Source organism: Euprymna scolopes, chromosome 14 (genome assembly GCF_053919585.1).
Source record: "Euprymna scolopes isolate OS-2025 chromosome 14, ASM5391958v1, whole genome shotgun sequence".
Lineage (NCBI taxonomy): Eukaryota > Metazoa > Mollusca > Cephalopoda > Sepiida > Sepiolidae > Euprymna > Euprymna scolopes.
In genome coordinates this window covers 115091157-115110900 of record NC_136495.1, presented here as the reverse complement: position 1 = coordinate 115110900, position 19744 = coordinate 115091157, and the positions used below count along the sequence as shown (strand labels likewise).

Genomic DNA, 19744 nt, shown 5'->3' with positions numbered 1-19744 from the left:
TGATAATCGAATAATCTGATTAAAGAAAGAACAGTCCAAATCTTGACCAAAACATCACAAGTGCACTTAAGAAGCTTTATTACTTTACAAGCAGAAGGGTCCGGCGTTTAGAATCAACAGTAGGCTCTTTGATAAGACAGGGGCACGTTAAAAACGAATGTTTCCGTTTAGAGTATAATTGAACCAGGATACTCGACTTTTCATTTTAAACTTAAATTCAAGCCATTATATAAAAATTTGGTAAAATCAACAGCAGATTTTCTACAGTGAAAATTACAATGTATTGTAAACTAAGTCAATACAGGGAGGCATGTGAAGTCGCCCCCCCCCCCGGTGCACAATGGTGAGTCCCCGACCAGAGCAGGCAATCAACTGATTTGATTGAAAAATAGGTGATTTCACTGATTTCGATGACAATAAAAGTTCAGAAAGTGTGAAACATACGTTGATCTTCATTCAATTCCTGTCAAAATATGGCCTACCTGTTAGTACTAAATGGATCTGTAATGAAAACGACTTATCATTTGGTAATCTATAAATATAAAAGCGAAAATGTATGTATGTGTGTTCGCTTTTTGTGTATGTCTGTAAAAGGCTTTTTTTTCCGAGAAGCGATCGGTCGGCTCACAACTTAAAACTTAATATCACGTCTAAATCATAATATCTATGAGTTTTGCTCGACTTTGAAAAATAAATATTCATTTTTCGCTCGGCGCATGTGGATTAGGCTTTTTCGTATAATAAAAGCGACACTAATTCTGCCGGTCAATCAGATTTGATCAATGTGGAGTTTTTCCTTATATCAGACAATTGCTATTCAATTTGGACAATTCCCTTTTTATGGGGAGGTGGTCCCCCCCCCCAACATCTTGGGGGAACAAAACCAGCCAAAGTTGAGTAAACAACCCCCCCCCCTCCGCAGTAAATGTTAACTTCATTACTTCTATTTGACCTCATTAATGAGGTTAAACAGAAGTAATGGAGTTAACTTTATTGCGGGCACCTATGAATTCAAACATCTTTCCGTTACTATTTCTTATTCGGCGAACGGTTAACGTCGCACGTTTCGTTTTTTTTTTTTTTGTTTTTGTTTTTCACACTTCATTTATTTTCCAACTGCGCCTCAAGGCTTCGATTCTTCCTACTTATCTACCAAAATTTTTTTTTTTTTTTTAAACAAACACCCGGGCAACGATTTTTTATTCTTTTGTTTTGATTTACCCAAAACCACACCTCCAACCACCCAGGCAACGCCGGGTACCCCCCCCCCACTAGTATTTAACGAAAGCATAAAAATAATTTTATACCTATATAGAATTTTTCTTGCGTTCTTCTCTGACCGTGATCTTTAAATATTATCAAAATTTTATCTTTAGCTATCAATGCCAGTAGAATAATTTTCAAAACAATTTCGGTTTAAATTTAATTGAAAACTTAGTTTGGTGAAATAAATTAAATAAAACGTAAACAAATTTTTAATCAATTTGTCATCAGCGACCAATGTCTGTCTGGTCGGCACAGATCACAAAAGATGGCCATGGCTCAACCCTCTGACCGGATTTTACATACAGCACAGACTGGTACCCCAGAGTGAAATGGGTCATCATTGCAGGGCTCTGCGGACAAATTTATCTTTAGTTGACTTTTGACAACTAAATATTTTCGTTTACTAGTCAAATAGAAAAGTTACTAGCCAAATCCACATGATTTTTAGAATATGACATCTTCGTTCTGTGACGAGTGTGTACACCATAAAGATTTTTGTGTGTATGTGTGTTTTAATAATTGTAATTCTAAACATACAAATTTTATGTTGATACTTGAAAGTATAAACATTTCTCCAGATTTTTTTTTTTTTTAACGAAGGCTATTTAAAAAAAATGAATATATTGTTCTATTAAATTTTTATTGTTTAAATAATTTAACTTTCTTCGTTTTATTTTTAAAAAAGTTGAAAAGATTTTTCACTCAGTAGTGAGCTTTGGAAGTGTCAGTGAAAGAAATACAATTGCCAAACGGTAAGCATTTCATTATTTCTAGTCGCCACTTTGAAAAAAAAAAAAAAAAAAAAAAAAAAAATCACTCGCAAATTCGACTGTTTTACTCGCAATGTAAAGCCCTGATTGATTATATTTTTCTTCCAACTTCATCCCCACCCCCCGCCGCCCGAGTTTGATGCTGCTGGTATAAATTGCATTAATCATTATCTTTATGATATGGCCATCAAAACTATCATTTCTTTCTGCTCTGTACTTTGATAAAGGGGGAAACGTATGCCTTTTTTTTTTTTTTTTTTTTTTTTTTTTTTTTTTTAACTATTAACACTTTTTGCAGTTTTCTTTTTATACCATTTGAGAACTTTAATGTGTGTATAATGTTTTTGAAGTTTAGAAAATCATATCGGTATAAAATTACAAAGCCATTTTTAAATTTCTTTGTGAGCAGAATTAAGTAACCGGGGTGGAGTAGGCCACCTTGCATTTTTATATATTCACTAGCAGGCCGCCCGGCATTGCCCAATCGTAAAATACGCTTAAATATATTTTGATTAATGCAAATTTCCTATTATTATATTACATTGGACCCAATATGTAGTAATGATTTAAAGAAAAAAAGACTCATGCGTCACCACCGACAATCGAAATCAAAACGTTTAGCTTACGATTTATTTCTTCCTCTCACGTTAATGTCTGACCTATGAAAACATGTTTGCTGCAAGACTAAAAATTAAAACATGAACCAATAGCTATTACGTTATGCATGCATATTCGTAATGCCGTTGTTTGAACTTCAGCTGGCTGGCAATTTTTTTTTTTTTTTTTTTTTTTTTTTTTTTTAATTTTCACACTTTTGCACCGATTTCCTCCCGGCTAAAATCTAAATATCAAGTTTTTATATTATTAATAATAATAATAATAGCAGTCCAACAATTTGTTTTTGAAATTGCGGATTTTATGTAAACATTGTATCAGTTCATTTTATTTCATTATTTCAATTTCACATTCGTGACGTTATGATACAAGTTGGTTGATATCTTACCTCTGTGACGAGGATGTTTGTCTCGCTTGTGTACCAACTGGTGCCGATCTTTAACAGAACTTTTATTATAAAAAAAAAAATGTATGCAATAATAAAGACATTATATTTAATGTACATGTGTTGATGAATACGGCACGATCGCGTTGACACACTGGTTCTTGCCAGATCACAGAAGTTAAGCAACATGAGCCTGGCCAGCACCAGATGGGTGACCACTTGGGAAGGCTAGGCGCTGTCACTGTATGTACTGCGTCGAGTCATAGAAATTTCCAGGTTGGTATACTTTGGTAGCCATGGTTGAACCACGGCTATCGGTGGTGGTGGTGGTGGTTTAACTCACTGGGAGAGATGCATCCCCAAATCAAGACGGAAAGCAACAGGAAACTACCGTCTTTGTCTTCCCGAGATTACCATGCCTCTAGAATTTGGAGAGCCATGGTCGCCGATGCTGTCAAAACAGCAGGGCTGCTAATGACATGTTGATGAAAAAAAAAAAATGCTTTCGCTGAATAGTGGGATTTCAAACAACTGAATTTCACATTAAAAAAAAAAATTACGTACTTACCTGCCTTGTCGAAATTAGTATAAATTCTCCAAATTACGAAAAATGATCCAATAGAAAAACAACTACAAGTAAAAATAAAATTTATGAACTTATCGTAAGTTTTAACAGTTCTTTGCGATCAATTCGTATGACAAACTGACTCCCCTGTTTTGCTTACTTTCAATTAAAATCAGCCATTTAAAAAAAAAAAAAAAAAAAAAAATTGGACCGTTATTGTGGATGATTTTTTTCTTTTTTTTTTTTAAATAAAAACTAGATCTAGTATATCTACTAAATCATTTTTCATAACTTTTTGAACTTATACAAATTTCGACATGACAAGTAAGTACGTAACTTTTTTTTTTTAATAACCTGAAATGCATTTATTTCAAACCCAACAATCCTACAGAAGCACAAAAAAAAAATCTTAATATTCTAAAGAGTATTAAGATTTTTCTTCGGTGCATTGCTTTTTTTTTTTGGTGATGTTGAAAATATAAATATAGGTATCCTCTTTCATATCAGTTTTTTTTTTTTAAAGATACTCCATATACTACATATCCAGATACTCCATAAAACATGGTACACTTGGTGCTATAGGAAATATTAGCATGCATTATATTTATTTGACAGAATGTGTAGAACTCATTTGCTATCATGAACATATTTTCCCCTTCATGCACGCAGTTCTTACAAAAGTACAAATCAAGTGTCAAAGAAAACGCCACAAAAAAAAAAAAAAAAGTGCCCGCCATTTCATGCCAGTCTATCGTACTCATCTATTTACTAAAATGGGATAACTTTTGTGATATGAGATTTGTCTCAATATGATTTAATCCATTATAATAAATGATTACAAAGAATATGACCATTTTGTTTAATAGCATTTCAATGTAATACTTGGAGCCATTTTTTAACAACTGGTAGAATAAAATCGGGTCGAATGATGGAATACATTTTCAATTGAAATTATACATTAGTTATATCTTCCATCGATACCTTAGGTTTCACAGAAATACTGAAAACTCAGTTCACATAGCTAAAAATACCAAATGTAACAAATTCACTTGATACACACACACACATATATATATATATATATATATATATATATATATATATATATATATATTCCAAAACTTTTTTCAAGTTTACAAATTAAATAACTTAAAGCAAGTATTAATGGCAATCCTAACCAGAGGAAAAAGCTCAAGATTCGAGAAGCGAAAGTGTCTGTGTGTACATTTCCCTACACAATATCTCTGTCAATTTTCAGTCTAAAAGGTACTGAGATTTGGGAAAATCGTTGTAATCGGTTTTCGGCCAGAAATTTGACTTAAGGGGGTCACAATTCAACGATTTGACCTTTGAGAACTCTACCAAACTCCTCCGACAATTTTGGATACAAACACTTGAAATTTTAGATATAGGTTCCTTGGACGTGGATCTAACTTAATAACTTAATTTGAGCCCAAAACAATAAATGTTAAGAGGTCATAATAGGGGTCAAAGTTAAAAAAATTGACCTCTGCAGTCTACCAAATTATTCAGACTATTTCTGGTCTACACATTTGAAATTTTACATAAAGGGTATTCAGAGATAGGGCAAGCTTTTTAATCGGTTTGGGTCGAAAATTTGAGCTACCAATATATAACTGTATGTATGTATGTTTGCATGTCTTCCTAAAACCTTTGACACAGGCGACGGATTTTCACAAGATCAGTATCGTTTTTAAGCTCGACCTTTCAGACGACAAATATCAAAAAATTGGCTAAAAACATTCATTTCTTCACCTTCAACTGGGCACTTTTCTACAAGGCGGGGTCGCTTTTTTTGCCGATATTGTCGAAAGTCATCCTCTCTTTTTGATTGTCTAGCCTTAATTTAAACCTACGTCACTTTCGGTGGTCATAACAGCAAAGACGTCACGTTTTTTTTTTCCTCATTCTTTTCCTCCTTCGCAGTACAGGTTCGAGACTGCCTTCCTACTAACACTTTTTCTTTTTTTTTTTTTTTTGCTCAACATACACCTCCAAACACCCGGGCAACGCCGGGCACCCATGCTAGTATATATTTAATGTACATATGTTGATGAATACGGCACAATCACGTTGACACACAGGTTCTTGCCAAATCACCGAAGTTAAGCAACGATGAACCTGACCAATTCCAGGTGGGTGACCACTTGGGAAGGTTGGGCGCTGTATATACTGCGCCAAGTCATAGAAATTTCCAGGTTGTTATCTGGGGGTGCGTTAAACCACAGGCCATCGGTTGTGGTGGTAATGGTTTAATTCACTGGGGAAGATGCACCCTCGAATTAAGATGGAAAGCAACAGGAAACTACAGTCTTTACTTGCTTCCCAAGATTACTATGGCTCTACAATTTGGAGAGCAAGGAATCCAATATAAACTCTGTAAATTAGAAATGACAATTTGTTTTTCGACAAGGAATACATTTATACTGAATTTCTTATCTATATAATCGGCGATTCAAAACATTTTTTTCAAAATTAAGTTCTACAGGAAAAACAAGCACATACATCAAGCTATTATTTTTGTATTATAGGTGTTAGGGCACACGAGCATCGTAACTCCCTACGTTGATGATTCCCGAAAGGATGAAACACTAGTGTCTGTAAGTATTAATAATCATAGTAATAATTATGTCAGCCCCTTTAAGAACTCTGTTCTTATTGTTGAGCACTCTAAGTTGAAATGAAAGTTGGACACTTAAGCTCACATGCACAGATCAGTCAAAAGATTACTCTCACCGTCTTGACATTTATTAATGTTAATTTCAACTGTATTTCTCGAGGTTAACGTTGGCCGTGTGGTTTGTTCCTTGCTAATGGCTTTGTGGCCAGGTTCGAATCTCGACTGGCCGAAATACTAGTGTCTATAGGTATTAAAAATAATTTTAGTAATATATATATATATATATATATATATATATATATATATATATATATATATATATTCGGCACAATTACGTTGACACACCAGTTCTCACTAGATCAAAGTTAAGCAACATTGAGCCTGGCCAGTACCAGATGGGTGACCATTTGGGAAAGCTAGAGTTGGTATCTGGGGGCACATTAATGCACTGGAGAGATGCACCCACAGTCTTTGTCAAGACAGGCATCTAGAAGGAAACTGGTGTAAAAACCTGCGGTCTACTGTATACTCTGTCATGTGGCAATCATCTGCACCGACAAAGGTTAGCAGTGATACGAAAAAGTGTGGTTGGTTCCACACAAAGCCTTCACCACTAAAAACAAATCATCTGTGTGAATTTCTGAGCAATTTAGTTGTTGTGGAAGCTCACGCGTCGAAATCGACAGAGAAGTCCATCACACACACACACACATACACACACGGTGTTCCAAACGTAACGCCTCTTATTTTTTTTTATTCTTCCCAGATGGATCAAAGGGGATTGCAAAATTGTATTGTTATGATGACTGAACTTATGCATTCATGATCTTAAAGTTTAGTTTCTCTGTTGCAGATATTGATGGTGTGAAACTAAGAAAGCAACTCCTGCCATGAACGTGCATCAAGCAGAGATGCATGATTGAATTCCTGGCAGACTACGTCGAAAAATAAATTCTGGAACACAAAAGGTCACTCGTTTTAATTGTACAACTCACGACTTTTTAGCTCTTTTTTCAGTTACAATAAAACGCTAGATTCCAATGACTATTTCTTCATTTGCCTTTCAAAAAAATCCAAACACCTGACGGCCCATTTCGTGTACACGTGAACAACTAAATATATATACTGAATTTTTCATTTTTTTTTTTTTTTTTTTCTGCTTTTATCCACCTCAAACAAAGCATGTTGCCACGTCAGGGGCTACTTTAGAGCCAGATTTATAGAGTGCATCCTAAGTGGGAAGTTGTGCAGCGAAATGTTTATTCACATTACATTTAAATTTCTGTATGTTGGTACAGTTAGAGAAACATGGAGCAGGGAGGAAATTCAAAATGCTAGCTGTTCGAGGAAAGAAGCTTTTAGAGTGCAAAGTCCTCCGGCATTTGGGGACCTTCTTCAGTGAATGGATGGGATTTATTTTCGGGTTATTTTATTCAACCCGTGATTCCGGTTACAGTTCATACAATCATAATTTTAAAATAAAAGGTAAAAATAATCAATGAAAGAAATCATCCTTTACAATTTAAAAAAATCATTTTAAAAATGTCATTTTTTAAATCCTTAAAATAAAATTTCAATATCGAATTTTTATGTTACATTTTTAGTAATCATTACTATTTTTACCAACAAATTATTTTAAACGAAACATTGTCAGAAAACTAATTAGAAACAATTCATTTGCAGTCCATATTTCTGACTAAGTTTGCACAAAAAGGGTAATTTGTACGGATTACGGACAGTCCCTTTTTTTTTTTTTTTAAATTATTGTTAGATTTTAAAGCTAGATTTACTTTTACGGTATCTTTTCTTTATTAAATCTTTCGTTGAAAGTACATAAGTTACAAAAAAAAAAAAAAAAGAAAAAAAAAGCCACCTCTACCTATATTAAGAATAGGTTTCTAAATAATCATTTCAGCACGGTCCAATGCACACAAATACAAAAATGATAAACGTTATAAGCATTTAAACTAGTTCCGTAAATATCGGTCCTGAGCAAAGTTGACATCTTTGTTTTAAATAGTAACGTAAACAAAGATGGCCACTTTTCTAAATAGCGATATTTACGGAACTTAAGATGTTTAATTTACAGCTTATTTCTAACGCAAATAGCTCACAAATCGGTAGGTAAAGTTAAAATTGTTTTGTTTTTGTTTTTTACTAATTCATCAGCGGTAGTTCATTTAAAACAATTTTATGTCAACAATCGTAATGATTACAAAGTTTTTTTTTTACATATATAATATATATGTCACAAAACTTCAATGTAAAATGAAACTAAATCATTGTCAATAAGCGAAAAAATAAATAACGCATTTTGTCAATAAAATGGGAATGTTGACAATGACCGGTTCATCTGTTCGTCATATTTTGTTTTTTTAATGTAATTAAAAAAAAAAAAAAAAAAAAAAAAAAAACTATTCGGATGGAATCGATAAACAATTTCTATATACTTTTCTGTGCAATTGAACAAGGATAATGTGTTCTGCGAAAGACATTTTACATTTGTCTTGAGGGGAGAGAAAGGAAATAAGAAATGTCCTTCCTTTCCCCCCGTTTTTTTTTTTTTTTTTTTTTTTTTTACGCCCGCCAAGGCGAAATGTTTTAACGGTTGGAGAAAATGCAAATATCACAAAGATAAAAACGAAACCATTGTTATTGTTTTCGGCTTTTTATTCTTATGGACAACGAGTTTCGGACGAAGAAGAAGAAATAAAAGAAATCAAACAATTAAATAATTATTTTTAAAAAGGAGGGGGGGGCAGATATTTTTATAAGTTAAGAAAACTTTGATTTTATTTCAAAATTAGACAAGATTTGAATTTTTATTTTCTGTTATTTAAAAAAAAAAAAAAAAAAAATGAGCAAAAGTATTTTGGGGACTTTTTTTTTTTCGTGAAGAAGAGAGGGGTCTTTTTGACAATTGAAATTTTAAGTGTTTGTATGTTACGGAGATTAAAAAATATATATATTATAAAAATGTAAAACGTATTTAAGAAAAAAAAGTTTGGATTTTTTTTTTTTTTTTTTTTGCAAACTTTGAAAAATATTCGACAAACAATTCAGAGTTGTGTACATTTTTTTCAACGTCCCAACTTCTTTTCCAAAGGGACATTGTTTTGATTTAAAAAAAAATTTACATTGTAATTTAAGATGTACCAAAAAGTTGATATTAAATTTCAATAAAAAATTAATATCGACTTTTTTTTTTCTTTTAAATTTGAATCTATCGCCCTTTTGCAAGTTTTTTTTTCTTCATCAAGAAAAAAAAAATTTCACAAAACATCTTTGTAATGGATATTAAATAAAATCTTAACATTTTCACACTTTTATGACAGTTGAAATTGCAATATTAAAACCATTAATCGAATAATCGTAGAAAATGAAAAGAGAATTTCAAAAACGTAGACAATTAAAAAAAGTCTACATTACTTTATGATAAAACAATATATTAACTATTAAAATAATAAAAAACAATCATTACTTGTATTTACAATCTATTTGTGGGGGGGGGTATAAAAATTGGGTACTATTGCAGGAGCCGGACGTAAATAATAACGTTATTTTAAAAGCCATTCTTAACATAGGGAGGCAAGGGTATTTTGTACCTATTATTCTATACTTCAACCTTACAATTGAATAAAAACAATATATCATAAAACTTTAATTAAACTTGGAAATACGATTCAAAAAAATAGCGCGGATCACTCTCTGCCTGCACTAGCACCAAGAATTGGTTTTAGGAGAAAAGTTTCAGTTTTGGTGATTTTAAATCACCCGTAAATATTTAAAACTAAATTAAATCATATTGAAACTTACAAGAAGAAATAAAAGTTTTCAAAAAAAAAAATTTTTTTTTTTAATGATTACAACCTTTTTATTTATTTATTTTTATCTTTCTGTAAAAATAAATAAGTTTATTTATCTCAAAATAAACAAATTATGGAACAATATCTCGTGCATGCATTTGTCACCTATAAGAAACTTCGATAAATATTCGATCAATATTTTTTTTTTTTACTATTAATCGAATATTCACTGTAATCAAAATAATAAAACGAAAAGTTGAAACGAATTTTTTAAATCTCATTAAAATAAATAAGTAAACATTACTATTTATATTTATTTATTATTTATTTTTTTTTTCAATAAGGCCTCCGGCGAGCAACACACAATAAATATAGTTAATTTAGGGTCTGGATGAATATTAAATTACTATGATTTTTAAGTTAATTAACGCAAAAAATAAATAAATAAAATACATCTTAAAGTTGCATGACAGAAGTTTCTACACAACAATATGAACTTAAATAAAAACTAAAAGTTGAAAACACATTCAAAAATGTTTCCAGAAAACAAAAATCTTCCCAGCTGATTATTTTTTGTCAGATTTAAAAGTTTTAATTAACATTTAAACAAGAATAAGTTCGCTTAAAAAAGGTTACAGCTGTAAGTTAATTTTTCTAAGATATAAAAGTTTATATTTTAAATTTATTAGAAGGATAAATATTAAGCGACGGGAGGGCTTTATAAACAGAAAAGGAGGTGCCGCCATCATATTTAAAAATAATAATCTTTACACACAGAAAAAAATGTCGCAAAGTTTCATTACTTTATTATTTATTTTATATTTATTTTTGAGAAGCCATAAGAAAAAAAAAAAGATCCGAAATAAACTATCAACAATACTCACATGGACAAATATGTACGCTTTGGAAAAAGAAAACAAAAAGACGAAGGCGATCAAAGTTTAGAGACCGGCCTTTTTCGTAACGTATCAAATTCGAATAAATCAAGCACTTTGTCCTCTTGGTTGGATTATAAGTAAAAACGTACGTCACTTTTACTCGTAAGTCAGGCGTCAAGCGGTCATAAAGTGGGGGAATGGTTTATTATTAGCTTCATATTAAAGACTGATCACCCACTTTAAGGACAATCTTACCCCCCCCTCCCCATTAGATAGCCGATTACTTACAGTTATGACGAGTTGTATTTTTCCTGACGTTGCTCGGGAATCTTTCGTTTTTTTTTTCTTTTTCTTTTTCTTTTTTTTTTTTTTTTTTTTTAAACCTCTCCGCCCCATTTTTACCCCTTTACTTGACTGTTTTTTTTTGTTTTTTTTTTTTAAAGATTTCAACAGTTAAATTTATTTATTTACGATACCGTTTGGGTTGGCGCATTTGAACCAAATTGTTATAAAAACAAACTAATTTCAAGATAATCTTTATTAAGAAAAAAAAACAATACAGAAAAATGCAGAAAACCCCTTAATATTATTCAATTATTGAGTGGAAAACTTTCCAAAACTTACAAAACTTTTTTTTTTTTGTGAGTTTAATCTAATCAAAAAAAATAAAAATACAGAAAAATAATCATGCAGATCAATTAATTTTTTTTTTAACTAAAAAAAAAAAAAAAAAAAAAAAAAAAATCAAATGTTTGGCAGAGAGACGTTGTGTCTTGATCCGCCATGTTTAAAATTCTTAAAACTTTTATATTAAAAATGGCCGACTTGTTTACAAAGAAACCGAATTGTATTCTGATGGATTTAGTTCGGAATAAACTTTTTGGCATTTTGTGCGTTTTAGTTTTTGAGGACTCGTAAGTTCTCGTATAAAACTATTGCTTTTTTCCCCCAATACAAAATTGATTAAATCAAAATGTATGCAAGTTACGCAGAGGTGATAAACACACATACACGAGAACTTGTCATACAATTTTTAAAATACAAAAAAATACACCCTACACAATTTTATAAGGATCAAAACAACAGTTCTTATGAAAAGACGAAGAAGCCTTTTAAAAGTCGCCAAAAACTTTTAGCCGTTACGAGATACTATTGAATTCAAAGTCAGCTTCGACTTAAAAATAAAAACACTAGCTTAATAATACGTTCATTGGTTTTCAACTTTTAAGATCAATAAAAATGTTTAAATATTTTAATTTCTGATTTAAGTTAATAAAAGTTCATACACAAAAATATTTTAGCAAACATTGAAAGTGTTTTAGTTGAAATGGAGAAAAGGTGATAGTTAAAATTAATAATAATAATAAAAAAAAAAAAACTAAGCGGTTTATAATTTGAAAAAAATACTTCCAAATTAACATTAATTTCAAGGGTATTATTAAGTTTACGGACCGTGCTGAAATGTTATTTAGAAAGCTATTCTTAACATGGGAGTTTTGTTATTTTTGTTTACTATTTTGTATTTTCACTTAACAACTCAATAAACAATTTAACTTGAAAATCCTGTCAATAAATAAATAAATAAACACGGCTCATAAACTGCACAAATACAAAAAAGCCGCCAGACAACATTTCAAAACATCTTAAAAGTCAACCTTGAAACTTTCATTCGTTGAGTTTTTTTGTTTTTTTTTAAATTATTGATTAAATTTCACGTGGGAAATTTAAATCTTAATCGAATAAATGAACAAAAAGACATTGATAATAAAATTATTTTAATGCCAACAAAATAAAAATAGTGCTATTAAAAAAAAAGTAAATAATAAATCTTTTTAATATTACTAAAAATCCCATTTACAAAATAATGTAAACTTTTGGGGTACTAGTGCAGTTTATGGACCGTGTTGAAATAATGAAAGCCATTCTTAACATGAGGCTTTTTAAATGTGCTGTTTCAGTGTTTGTTTCACTTAATTTAATAAAAAGATAACGTAAAGATTGAATTTAACTTTAAAAATCCCATTTTTCCACCCCTAAAAAAGCACGGCCTATAAACTGCACGAGTACTTTTGAAAAATATAAATCAAGAGACAACTTAATTTTATTTGAAATATTTTCTTTGGTAATTTAGTAGGTATTAGGGTTTATTTTTAGTTTATGATTGTTATATATATATATATATATATATATATATATATATATATATATATATATATACATATATATATATATATATATATATATTAAAAAGGGGGGGTTATTTCATTAACTCCTCGTTTACTTGTCTCTACACAAGGGCAAAATGACGTTTTCTGGTATTCCGGCATAAAGCTCGAGACAATAGTCTCTAACCCCCTTTCACAACAAAAGGAACTAATTTCCATATACACCGCTTTTGGTTACTATGGGAACAGCTAATTTTTGTGATGATTCGATTTTTAATAATAAACACATTTTATTATTTTAAATATTAATATTTATTTTTAATAATAAACACATTTTATTTTATTTTAAATATTAATATTTATTTTTAATAATAAACTACACTGATTAATATCCCAAAAACTACTTTTTTTGTGACAAATTTAAATGCGCTTGCTTGCATGTATAGAAATGGCCACCACCACCACCGATAACAAAGAATTACATTGCTTAATATGAATACTGAGAATACTCCAAAAAACACAGGTCAGCTGCTGCAGGTATAACATCATCAACAATTTTCTCCATAAGTGCAGCACTGCAGTAGCAGTGTCAGAAATTTCGTGAAAATAGTGAATAATTCCACCCCATCTTTCCAAGCTTATAACTCCTCGAAAAATGTAATTCAAGCCCTAATTTTTTTTTTCAATTAAAGGAGTAAGGACCAAGGTTTTATTTAAAAAAAAAAAACAAAACAATGTGTTTTTTTTTTTTTAAAAAGGTTTTAAACTTCGGACTTTACAGGTAAATTTCTAAAAAACTGATTTTTTTTTTTTGTTTTAAATTTGAATATATTATTTATTGACCTTTTCTCTTCAATTTGTGATATATAAACCTATTAAACATAAATTAATTATTTACTTTTTAATAGACATTTCAAAATGGGGGGGGGCGTGAATTTAAAAAAAACGTTTGTCTAAAATATTATATTCGGTTTATTGGAAAGAACATAAAATTTCACATTGACCCTGAAAATATCGTAAAAATAGAATCAATAGAAAAATTTTGATAGATTTTTAAAATTTAAAAATTTAAAAATATTGAGTTTAAAAATTGAAAAATATTGAGTTCGGAAAATTCATTACTGTTTTAAAAAAAAAATAAAAATATTTTTATTACTTTTAAAACAACTGTAATAGTTTATTTTGGAAGTATAATCCATAAAGAAAATAAATAACCCACTTTTAACAGAGAAATTACGAGATTTTTATATTGTATTCGCAGTTTCGTGTTAGGGGTGTCAAAAATTCCTACAAAAATTCTGATACTGCTACTGCAGCAGAACGCGTACGATTTTTCGATTAATTAGCGGCAGTACTAATAATTTGTGCGGGTTTTCAGATCAAATAATAATTAAAAAAAAAATCAACAATAATAATAATAAAAAATCGACAATAATAAAAAAAAAAATCAACAATAATAAAAAAACAAAATAGATTTTATTGGTTTATTCCTCGAATCACAAAAATTAATAAATAAAAAATCCTGTATATTGTAGGCTACAATAAATGTTTGAAGCCAAATCTTTCAGCAAAAAAGGCCAAATTCAAAGACAAAACCACATTTTTTAGATAAAAAAAGGCCAAAAAAGTCAAATTTTAACTTTTTCTTTAATAATTACTATTAAACAAATATTGTTTTACTTTTAAAATGTCCTGTATATTGTTTATTATTAAAAATCGAATCATCATTATTATCATAAATCGAATCATCACAAAAATTAACTGTTCCCATAGTAACCAAAAGCGGTGTATATGGAAATTAGTTCCTTTTGTTGTGAAAGGGGGTTAGAGACTATTGTCTCGAGCTTTATGCCGGAATACCCGTTTTCTTATCAAAACAAACTTAAAATCGGTAAACAAAATCAAAAATGTTTTCACAATAAAGATGCAGATTTGATTACGTAGAATTTTTAAATTCTCTTTTCGATATACGAACATTCGATTTATTTTTAAATGCCATTGCGACAAAGAAAATATTCATAAAAGAATTTAATATCGATTTTTTTCTTTCTTAAGAACTTGTCATGAGGTTCTTTGTTTTGCTAACTTTAATGCCAGAGAAAAAAAAAATACAGAAATACGATAGATCAAAATTTAGAATTTGGTAAATAATAAAATGAAATTAATCGATATTAACTCGAATCTTTCATCTTAAAAGGTTTATCAATAGTTAAATCTTACCTTGCAACAGTTTTAAAACTATAAACAAATTTTTTAAAGACAAAACTTTCAAGGTAAACAAACAATAGGGCATTGAGATTATATATATATATATATATATATATATATATATATATATATATATATATATATATATAAACAAAATGTCTTCATAAAAATGGGCAGAAAAGTTGGTTAATCTTAAAGTATGGGTGCGTAAAATAACATTTGTAACAATTTGTTGAAATTTTTTCACTTGGTTACTACTTTTAAAATGTACAAATGAACTTGGCCGATTCATTCTTTTAATTTTTTATTTCAAAATAAATATTTTTAAAGTCGCAAACATTAATCAGAAAATTAATTTTTCAGGGCATCCATATAAATCAGATGAGATCAGATGATAACGAATGTCTTCATTTTAAACCAAATTTTATTACTTAAAGGCCAATCGGAAACTCGACAAATATTAAAAATGAATATTATTATTTAATAATTTATTATTATTTAATAATTTATTATTATTAAATAAATATTTAATATCCATATTTTTCCAGATGAAACACATTTTTTTTTCAGAAAAATGATCTTCCAAACACTAACCCTAAGTCAGAGCTGGCAACACACACACACACACACACACACACACACACGAAATAAGTATATATAACTTAAAATAAAAAATCATTTTTAATATTATGCACGTGGTTGCCAAACATTTTATTTTACTTGCCAACACAAAAAGATTATCGTGAACTGACTTTATTAAAAATGGGGTATGTTTTACTGTCAACAGTCCTTCGAAAAAGTGGTCTAAAATCAAATATACAACAAATACATGTTACCAAAGACAAGATATGTTATTCTTCTACCCAAATGGGTAGGTTTTTACTAAAATTTAAAAAATGTTTACCTGGCTCGAAAAACAAGAAAGTTCAAAAGGTACGCGATCACAAGAAAAAGTGACCACAGTGTATTTGTTATGCGGCCATTTTTTTCTTGTGATCGCGTACCTTTTGAAAACGCTCGTTTTTCGAGCCGATTAAACATTTTACATTAAGTAAAAACACAAAAACTTACCCCAAGTGTAACTTATCTTGCCTTTAGTAACATTTATTTTTTATATATTTGCTTTTTTGAACACTTTTTCGAAGGACTGTGGGTGAACAGTATAACATAACCCCCCAAACAATGTTTATGTAATTGTTTTCGATTGACATCTTTTAAATTTAGAAAAATCATTTATTTTAATTGATTAAAAAAAAAAAAAAAGCTACTTATATGCTTATTGTACCGTGCTGAAATTATTTAGAAAGCCATTCTTAACATGAGGAGAAAGAGGGTATTTTGTAACTATTATTATTACTTTCACCTCACAATTTAATTTTTCAAAAATATAAACCTTGAATTTAATTTGAAAATACAATTTAAAAATAGCGCGGTACAAGAAGTGCAAGCACCATTTTTTTTTTAATAAAGTGATAAATTGTTTGGCTAATTTTTTTTTTTATTTTGTTTCATTTTTGCAAGGCAAGGAAAATGAAACTACCAGGATTTTGTTTTAGAGATAAGGTTTTATTTCTGAAATTAGCAGAAATACAAGAAGATTATTTTAAATTTTAGACAACACATTTGCAATGACCTTCTCATCCCGCTTTTATCTTTCTTTTTTTCTTTTTTCTTTTTTTTTGTTTTAGTGAAAACAATAACATCTTCTTTTTTTTTTAAATAAATTAAGTAATATGATTACGATCTTTTTTTTTTTTTTAATTATTATTTCGATCAAGGTGTTAAAAGATTTGTCTTTTTTAATTCTAAGAACTACCAAACTTTAATCGAAGTTGTTTAACGAGTCTTAACTACCCAACACTTAATGTCGCGAGTTGAGGTAAACTTTTTAGGTATTTACACAGATTGCGGGTCGTGCTAATTATTATTATTTTAAATTCAGGTTTTTACATCTTTTGTTTATTAAATTGTTAGGTGAAAGTACGCCATCCTCTCCCCGTGTTAAGAATGGGTTTATAAATAACATTCTTTCACAGTCCATATTTTGCATGGGTATCACGTTTTAGAAACCATGCCAATAAAATTTAAACTAAAAAAAAAAATCGTAACTAAAAAGTGTTTCAAATAATTTATTTAAAAGCTATCAAATTAATTATTAATTCAAGGTGTAACGTTTTGTCCCTTTGAAGGTATCGTGCTGAAATAACTTTATTATTTAGAAAGCCATTCTTAACATGGGAGGGGAGGGTGTTATGTAACTATTTCGTAACTATTATATACTTTCACGTAACAAACGTAAAATTGGAATTTAACTTGAAAATATTTAATAGCACCTTAAGCACCAAATGAACAGCTCGACAACTTATTTAAATATAGCATAATAAAGCAATCGTTTTTATTTATTTTTTTTAATTATGAAGAAAAAAAAACAGAAATGAATTTTTTTAAGATCGACATATCACCTCATCATTTCTAAAAAAAAAAAAAAAAAAAAAAAAAATCATACACATTAAAAAAAAGATGAAAAGTTAGAACATACCTGTTTTTTTGTTTGTTTTTTGTACGTGTGTAAAACAGTATCCTCATAGAACGAAGTAAGGAGAAAAATGTCCCAACAGGAAAAATAATACAAGTGAATCAAGGAACTTAAATACGCAATTCAATCAGATGCGTAAATGCTATGCATGTACATGTGAGCGTCGTACGCGATAAAGTAATACACTTTACGAGTTTCAAGAAGGGTGGAAAAAAGAGTTACAATGTGAGTGAAAGAGCGAGTGAGAAAGAAAGAAACACAGACAGTACTAGCAGGAGGAAGGGGGGTGTTCATCACTTCCGGTCTGGTCTCATCTTCATGTCTTATCCGGTCCGGTCACGTTTAAACTTTCAACGTGCTTATTTTCTCCTCTTCTGCTAAAGTAATTATGACGAAAATTGGAGACTGATGTTTTGCCAATATTGAAACTTCGCACTCAGGCTTGGCGGTAGAATGTGACGTCAGCACTTTGAGGCTGGTGTTAAAAAAAGAAGAAGAAAAAAAAACTTACTAACGCTTGTTTTCTGTTTTAATTGTTTTGTCAAATAATCCGAAACAATTTGTATTAATAACTTTTAAAACAAATTAGGCAACACTGAAACTTCGCATCCAGCCATGGCAGCGAAATGTGATGTCAGCAGTTTGAGGCCGAGGCGAAGAAGGTCTACAAGATTACCCCCATCTCTAAATTCCATAATTTATACTTTTTTTTTCTCTGGTTAATCTCATCGATAGGCGGACATACACGAGAACACGACTGTTCTTATTTTAATAAAAAAAAATTTTTTAATCAATTATTCAAAAGTTACATGATAAAAGTCGCTTCTACACTATTGGAATGAGATTTTGTGGTAGATAAATTTCAGATAAAACACCAAAAACCAATGGCTTCAACTGTTTTTTTTGGGGGGGGGGGCAATTCTAATAAATTATAATGATAGCTTCCAAATTATGCTGTTGGAATCACCTGAATATTACTGAAAAAAAAAATATTCGTGGTACAGGGGAAAATTTGCCGTCATCTTGTTTAAATCGAAACAGAAAATTGCCTCCCTTTGAACTCTCTTGTGTCTTACCATTGTTTTCATCAAATTCTGTTTGTTTGTTTTTTAATTTTTTTTAATAAATAATTTTCTACCTTTCTATTTTCGTAATTTGGAGATATAATCATCTTCAAAATACGAGGAATATGTAGATACTCTTGTTTTCATGTAAAATTCAGAATTACGATTTCCGATGTTTTGTCCCAATAGTGTAGAAGCGCCGATTTTTCTTTATTTTTGTTTATCGCCACAAGTGCTAATCTGTGCTTGCAATTTTCCTATTAATTTAGAAATTGTATATGTCGGATGATGAAACTCGGAAATTGCTTATTTAAATAAAATTCTAACTATAATCTTTCATTTTAGATTGAAAAAAAAACAAAAAACGTAAGTAAAATGGGACTGTGCACACGCATATTTTGTGTTTAACGAACGGTCCTTGCAACGCGCTGCGTCCAACATTATAGCCGGTGCCTATTTTGCCTCACTCGTGTAAATCCGCCCAAACTTAACTTTCAGATTGAAAACAAAAATCTTTTATGACTTTTATCGTCGAGGATCAGTTTTCAACTATAACGTTCTACTAAATTGGACACTGACTTTGTCACCTTCTCCGAAAAAAAAAAATGGCGACTCTCACGTAACCAGTGAATATTCCCGTCCAAAAAAGGGGTTACGAAGAGAATTTTCGTAACCTCCTCTATTCCTCTCTCTCTCTCCTATCTTATCTAATGTGTTTTATATATATATATATATATATATATATATATATATATATATATATATATATATATATATACACACACAAATAAATTTTGCAATTCCACTTTTTGATTGAATTGAATATTTTTACAAATTTTTTGCCG

The 19744-nt window shown here is 29.9% G+C and overlaps 1 protein-coding gene across 2 annotated transcripts in view; it reads right to left on the bottom strand.

Annotated features, from left to right (window-relative positions):
* Window positions 1-18071, bottom strand: part of LOC145293236 (uncharacterized) — a 165823-nt gene extending 147752 nt beyond the window's left edge. The window contains exon 1 of one of the 2 annotated variants that reach the window (XM_080139804.1): window positions 17839-18071. The gene's annotated coding sequence lies outside the window, so the exon portion shown is untranslated. Of the gene's footprint in view, window positions 1-10932; window positions 11072-17838 lie in introns of those variants that run through there. The other variant, XM_080139803.1, reaches the window with a different exon arrangement.
* Window positions 18072-19744: the final 1673 nt, after the last annotated feature.